The sequence below is a fragment of the Vigna umbellata genome, chromosome 1 (genome assembly GCF_029865625.1).
Source record: "Vigna umbellata cultivar VRB3 chromosome 1, Vumbellata_1.0, whole genome shotgun sequence".
NCBI lineage: Eukaryota > Viridiplantae > Streptophyta > Magnoliopsida > Fabales > Fabaceae > Vigna > Vigna umbellata.
In genome coordinates this window covers 914,368-922,735 of record NC_142165.1, presented here as the reverse complement: position 1 = coordinate 922,735, position 8,368 = coordinate 914,368, and positions in this window count along the sequence as shown.

The window sequence follows — 8,368 nt, the reverse complement described above, 5'->3', positions numbered from 1 at the left end:
CCTATACACGATACTTTCTCAATCGTTTCTCCAATAATGGATAGCCACCTTATGAGAGTCTTGTGGTGCCTCATTAAGCTTCTATCTTTGCTAGGCTGTTATCCTTTTTTTCTATTACACACAACATAAATTTATAACTGTAAATCACAAGTATATGCCTTGTGTGACTATAAAAATAATTTAAGAAACAAACTTATTAACCATTAGTTCTCTATATGCATGAAATTGCATTCACTCTTCTTGGATTATTTTGTACTTCCCATAAGAAGTGTAATGTTTCCTTTCTCGGAACACATAAAGACATGTGATCCTTGTCTTGAAGTCTCATCATCTGATGGCTATGTGAGATAACACTTTTTTTCCTAATTTGCTCAGTGTTCGAAATGCCAAAACTTCATTGTTGAAAACATAAAAGATGTTAATCAACTAAGTAAACATATTAAACACCATATTTGTTTCAAGTAAACATACCATAATATTCTACTAGGAGGTTTTCTCTATCTAACGAACGCCAGCCCAAGATGTAATCATGATAGAGACATGTGTTTTAGCCAACATTCACAAATAGCTATAAAACTCTTTTGCATATGGGTCTTTAGATGTACCCAATTGAGGATCAATCTCGACCAACAAACTCTTCATGGATATTCGTTGAGTTGTGACTGCAAACCAAGTCATAGATCTACCAGGTACACTCTTTCTTGATCCAAATCTCATCATACCTAAAAACATATTGTTAGTACATGTAGGTAGATGCGTCTTCCAATTGATTGTGAATGTAACCCATCTTTTGTCTTTTCTTTTACATTTAGTAAAGTTCTGATGACACTATCGCATACATTTTTTTCAATATGCATCATGTTTATATAATGTCAAACATCAAGTTTACACCAATATGGAATATTAAAGAATATTGATCACTTCTTCTAAATGTTTTTCTTAGTGGTCTTCTTTTTTTGATGTTTTTCAAATACAATGTCAATGTTTTTCGCCTAAATGTATACTTGATGGCAATGCTCTAGCTAGGACAAGCCAAATCTAGAAGGAACCAAGCCATGTTCATGGAGGCAATGATGTGTGGAATTTGTGGTGGTGTGGAATGTTGAATGGGTTGCGGTTTTGGAGTGATATATAGTGATGGAAGATGTGTTTAAGGATTCTCTAAGAGAGGTTAGGCCAACTCTTGGAGGAAGGTGGCTAGAGGAGGCCATTTGGGTTGCTCTAGCCTAGGGTGACCTTAAAAGAGTAGTATGACATAAAAATGGCATCATAAACTTACTCTAAATCAAAGGTGATTACATGATGGAGAGTCCCTCTATTTATAAGGTGTCTTAAAAATGGACTGAAACTTTAACCTAAAAGAGTCACATTGGTTGTCTTGGAGAGCAAGCATAAATCCTTTTCAATAAGAGAGAGACAAGTGGGAAAAATCTTCTCAAATGAAAGAGTGACATGTGGCCACTACCTATGGAAAACTCTTCATTCCTAGAGTGGCACATGGCCACTAACTAGGAGGAAAACTCTCCACTAGGAAGTCTCCACATGTCGATGATGAAATATTGCTCCCTTGTCCTCCAAGCTTAGCCAAAATGTTGACCCCTTGATCAACACACCCATTTTGGACATCCAGGCATAGTCAACTTTGGGCCTTGACCCTTTGTTGACTTGTTTGGTCAAATCTTATTCTACTTGGCCAAAATACAAGGCCCAATTGAAATCCTATATTAATAGGCTCATAATACAAAGCCCAAATGAAATCTAGACTACTTGGCCCATAATACAAAACCCAAATAAAATCTAAACTACTTGGCCCAAATCACAAGGCCCAAAATTATTCTAACTCTACTAAACCTTCATGATGGCTTAAGATGGTTGTTAAACCCTCGGTAAGTGTAACCGAATCGTATCAAGTAATAAACATGGTAAGACCAATTATCGTTTTCCCAAAGGACTCACGGCCTACACAGTTATGTCACTTGTTGATTATCTAAAACTTGTGACCAAATTCTTGTAGATTTAAATGCAAAATACTGAAAAGTAAATATGAATGCATGAATTGATCAATGGGTAAGAAGAAACAAAACACGTGATTTGAAATATATGAATAAATATGTTGTTGGGGTTTATTAGTTTCATCTTATACACTCTCATGTATTCAAGAATTCATCTTTCTTCATTAATGTTAATGCCACTTTCTAAACTACCTTAAACCCGATGTCTCGGCAAAGAAAGCCTAATCCTAATCACTTGTTTACAATGTCTTGTCTCCCTAGCAATTATTCATGCATTACACATCATAGAAGCTTAAAGGCAACCAACCATCACATCCCTATGTTTAGGCAATACTACTATTGGGAGAGATTCCCCAGATCTAGATTTCCCCGTATGTGTCCATATCGACAAAATCAATAATCATGACATCGAATGAGTTAAACAATGCATGCTTAGAGCAAAGAGGAAAAACCCTAACAATTAATGAAATAAATCATATATCTTAAAGATCTTAAAGAACAAATTCAATACATGAGAGTTTCAAAGGATTACATTGATTCCCCCAACAACAATAAAGGTTTAGTTTACCAAATTCATGGTGAAACTAGATGAAATACAATGAAGGAATGAAAGATAGAACCCTAGAAAGTTGAGAGAGGAGCTTTAGCATCCAAAATCTTCCTCCAAGGGGTGAAAGAGTGTGTTTCTACTTCGTTGTAGCCAAAGATACTAACCCTATAGGAAGACTAAAGCCTTATATAGACTTCTAAATATTACAGAAAAATAAGCCCAAGCCCATAAGAATGTCGCTCAATGGTAAATACCGCTCAACGGTAAGTTCATGACTTCTATTCTGCCCCTCAGCTGTAGTTTTGCCCCTCAGCGGTGACTGCGGGTCTTCAAAGTGCCGCTCAGCGGTAAATGGCGCTGAGTGGTACTTACGGCTTCTTCCTTTTATTCACTTTTTCTTCCTTTTCTGAATCCAACTCCTAGCTTCTTCACTTCTTTCACTCAATTCATCTTAAAACCTGCAAAAACAAAGAAATCAAGCATAAAACCTGTCTAACTCTCTTATTTCCAAAACTTCAACAAAAACATGATTCCAAGCTAGTTTCTAAGTCATAAAGGTTGTCTTTAAGGTCAAATTTAAGTATAAAAATAACAGTTTTCCAACTGTTATAAATGGCCCAAGAGAAAGAGTCTAGGCTCATCTTCCATAGATGTCTCTAACTCTTCATAATGTGCTAGGTCATGGTCAGGGATATGCCATCATCCCCTCCCTCTTGAAAAGGATTTCCCCTCAAATCTTCAACATGGGCTAAAGGCAACTTCGTTTTCTTCATAATCTTCATTTCTTCCTTATTTTTCCACTAGGATCAAATACCCATTTTATAACACAAGTTAGAACAAGTGTTAGAACAGTGAGTATGCGAAGGATATATCTCGCAATAAGGATGCACCTTAAATCAAAAGAATGATTAAGGTGTTGAAAAGAAGGACATTTTTCTTGAAAATTTGATTTCTCACACAAGGATCCTTTGGATCTTTTCTTACCATGCTTCTAGAGGAAGATAACAAGGAGACCTTTACACTTTTACACAAGCTTTTGACCCTTAACATCATAATTTTCTTGTTGGGGCATTCTTGAGACTTGTGCATCATGCTTTGACACTTAGAACAAAAGGTGTCTTTTATTTTCTTTTTATCTTCTTTTTTTCTTTCTTTTTCTATTTTCTTTCTCATTTGTACTTGATCCTCTTCCACTTCAGAAGGTGTGAGAGGATGAAGTACAAAATTTCTTTTATTGTGAGTGATGGTTATCTCATTCATGTGGCCATTATGTAGAGATTCTCTATCAAAAATCCAAGGCCTTCCCAACAAAATGTGACAAGCATTCATACTATATCACATAACATACTATCATCATAATTCCCTATGGATAGTGTTAAACTCGCTTTTAGTCGCATCAAAGCCAACAAACTCAGTTTCCCCACTAATGTAGTAGAGGGATAACCAAGGATCAATCCAAGGACTCAACTATGATTAAGCTTCAGAGTGTAAAGTTAATTCTTGTAATTATTTACTACTTAACTATAAAAAACAAGGTGGGGAAATAGAAAATGAAACAATGAAATTAAAAAGAATAAGAAAATTTGGTTAAGGAAAGAAAGAATATGAACTAAAAGGAAAAATAAAAGAAAATGAACTCTAAACTACCTAAAACAGAAATAGAAATTAAACTAATATGAGAATTACATGCAACTAAAATGACTTAATACTAAAACTGGAAACAAGCAACTCATATTGAAAATTTAAAACCTAAACAAATCCTAAAACCTAAATGAATATACTCATGTATGAAGTAACTGAACTTAAATGTTGTAGACACATATGTACAATCTAAGGTAAAGAAAAATCAACAAGAAACATCTAGAACTAATGATCAAAAGCAAAGAATCAGGGAAGAAACTCATGAATCAAAAGTCTAAGCACTTGTAAAAACAATAACCTATACTATCAACATCATTATTATCATTCACAAATTGAACATTCTTGTCAACACCCAATTTCGTCCAGATTGACTAAATAATGAGTCTCTTTTTATTTTGCCTTATTTCATTTTCTTTTATTTTTATTTTATGTTATTTTATTATTTTATTTCTTTAGTTTTTTATCTTTTTTTCCTCTTTCTTTGTTATTCTATTTTATTATTTTATTTCTTTACTTTATTATACTTTATTATACTTTAAAAAGAGTGTCTGCCATGTCTTTGAAGTTGGAGAATGAGAAGCCCACGACCCAGTAATAGCAAAGAGCTAGAGCGTCCAACAGAGGTGTGCACGAGCTGAAGAAAAAAAAAGATTATTTTGGAGGGCGGCAACGCGCTAGCATCCAACACGTCTAACATGGGCTACACATCATGTAGCGTCCAGCAAAGAGGAAGCTGCCACGTCCAACAAATTAAAGAGTTACTTCCAGCAGCATGTTACAGCCCATGGGCAACATATACTTGCTACATACAGCAAGATGCTTGAAAACTCGTCCAACCTTCACACGGTCCAACAACAAGGATTCTGGTGAGTGTCCAGAGTCCCACACAAGTCCAACAGCTTGGGAGGTAGGTCCAGCGGTCACCCAAAATGAGGCAGAGGTCATTCATTTCTTGAATTGAAGTAGGGCACATGATGTAGTCTCGCGGGGGGCAGCCACCGTATATAAGGGATTGAGCATTGAATTGAAGGGGGCGGCCACCAAGGGGACACCTTCAACACCGACAACCCATATCCACCCGTCACCACCATCTCCATTCATTCGTTTTCTTTTCCTACTCTCTGCTTACTGTAAGCATACAAACTCCAACCTTTGACTCCTCACCCGTAACCATCCCAACCACACTTCCTTTTCACTCCAAGTTCCTCACCTCCAACACCCATCATGCATCATTGGCCACATGCCACAACTCTCAACTCCTCTATTTTATCGCATAGAGAAACACATTCCTCTTCTTCAACAATTGGAAAAGCAAGGAAGAATTCACTCACTTCATAACCCCTGTCGTGCCTCCTATCACTATTACAACACACCTCATTCCCAAACAAAACAAGTACAAAACAAATCACAGAGAGAGACGAAGAGGGAGCCACCGCTCGTGGCCTCCAGCTCCGAGACATCCAATCCACTGATCCTCTCGCCAGCCACCGTGAGCCGCTCCTTGTCGCGCCCTTCTACGAGTTCTTACTCTCCGGCCAGGCCTTCCCACCTATCATTTTTCTCGGCGACCACTGCTTCTTCCCCAAATACGCTCACGCGACTGGACCAGCTCTGAATCTTCAGTTTACAGAACAACTTGCTCACAGAAACCATCCCTGCATCAACGGCAGTAGACCTCATCGGTGTCGGAGAGAACATGTCCCGGGAGCAGCGGCGTTAGCTCGACGGATGGCTGTCGCCACGCAGAAAGAGAAGGAACTGACGGACTGGAGTTTGGGCTGACGCTAGCTCCGGCGGTGCGCGTGGTTACCGGCGACGCCACGAAGGCGGTTCACGGTGGTCTGGTTCGAAGAAGCTTTGCGCGGCAACCAGTGGGGTCTGTGGCGGCGATCAGCGCACTGGTGGCGTCCTGGTTTGCGGCTGGCGGCGGCCGATTTGGCGGAGGCGGCAGTGTGTGTGCGGAGGCGACGCCCCTTCATCGGAGTTCCTGGCTGGGAAAAGAGAGATTTGGTTTCGTAGTTGGCAAATGGAAAATGGAAGAATGAAGAAGGTGTGAGCAGACCGCTAATGGGATTCTGAATAAAGAGTCTTTGGACCTAGCTATTGGGCCGCGTCCTTTTCCTCCTGCCACATGCACAATTCCATTCACACTCCATTTTCGTTCAGGCTTAAGCCCATTCTGTGCAAACAAAAATAAAAAAAAGGAAGAGAGAAAGAATTGGGCTGAGCACGCTATTTCAGGATGCACCTCCATTTTCGTCCTTGCCCCCCTTGCAGATGCAAAGTTGGAAAAGAGGATTTTGGCCCAAATTAAAGGAGTCTCAACTTTACTCCGCACCTCTGGTTTTTAATCTCTACACCCCTATTCTTGTTGGGTTGTTTCCCTTGCTTCATTTTTATGCTTTTGTTTCTTTATTTTTATTAGTATTTGTTTGGTTATTAGTTTTTACTGTATGAAACCCCTTTGTATGATAATCCCACTCCTAGATCTTGTCTTTTATTTTGGTTTATTTGTTGCACTTTAAGCACGAAAAAAGACGATAATAAAAAAATAATAATAAATAATAAAATTACAAAAAATATGTTTTAAAGGTTAAGCACACGTGTGATCGCTCGCATCGTCCTTGTGCTAGAGACTTTTTCTCTTTTATAAATAAAACTATAAAAAAATATGTTTTAAAGGTTGAGCACACGTGTGATCGCTCGCATCGTCCTTGTGTTAGAAACCTTTTCTCTTTTATAAATAAAATTACAAAAAAAATATGTTTCAAAGGTTAAAGGTTAAGCACACGTGTGATCGCTCGCATCGTCCTTGTGCTAGAAACCTTTTCTCTTTCATAAATAAAATTACAAAAAAATATGTTTCAAAGGTTAAGGTTAAGCACACGTGTGATCGTTCGCATCGTCCTTGTGCTAAAAACTTTTTTTCTTTCTTAAATAAATTTACAAAAATATGTTTTAAAGGTTGAACACTCGTGAGATCATCCGCATCATCCTTGTGTTCAATACCTTTTATAGTTAAATAATGATATAAGTACTCGTGCGATCGTCCGCATCAGCCTAGTACTTAATATCTTCAATCTAAAAAGTTAAATAATGGTATGAGTGCTCGTGTGATCGTCCGCATCAGCCTAGCACTCAATATTCTTAAGTCTTCCTAAATAAGTAGATAACGGTATGAGTGCTCGTGTGATCGTTCGCATCGTCCTAGTGCTTAATATTGTTATTTCTCTTTTTAAAAAATAATTAAAAATATTTAAATACCATTCTAAAGGTATGAGTACTCGTGTGACCGTTCGCGTCGGCCTAGTACTCATTACCTTCTTTTTCTCGAAAATGTCAAAAACAAATATATAAAATCATCAAAAGCTAAAAACATCAACACTTTCAAACAAACAAACAATCTTTCAGCCAGAACTATGTGATCCTTGATTCTCCATCAAAAGTGGAGATACGTAGGAGCAAGGCTAGTCCTTGTCAGGTTCACTTCCCAAAAATCCAAAATCATTTCCAAACAAAATTCTCAAACAATTTCCTAAACGAAATTTTCAACACAATTTCAAAAAGAACTACGTAACCCTGATTTCTCATTTTGAATGAGAATACGTAGGAGCAAGGTCAATCCTTGTCGGGCCCAAAAAACTAAAAAATATGTTTTGTTTATTTTAGAATTTTATTTTAGGGGATAGTTAAACATTTTGAAAATCACATCATATTCGTGCATTTAGTTAAAGGTACTGCCTTAGGGCAGGCGTTATGGGGTGCTAACACCTTCCCTACGCGTAACCGACTCCCGAACCCAGAATCTGGTTTTCGTGGACCGTGCTTTATCGTTTTATGGTTTTTCCGTAGTTTCCCATAATAAACTATGGTGGCGACTCCAAATCTCTTTTCAAAACGCCGTTTCTTTTTTGGATCGTCGTCCCGTCGCGATTCCGGTTGCGACAATTCTCAAACAGAAACTAAAGGAAAATAAGTCCTAAATCCATAACATTTCCAAATAACAGTAAACTAAACTATGAAGAAACAGTGCCTAAATTCTAATTAATTGAAAGCAAAGTAACAAACTCACAAACAGAATTGATTTCATAGGTGAATGTATATTGATATGAATAAAAGAGTGCTTACACTAATGGAAAAATGACATTTTATAACAAGCCTATTA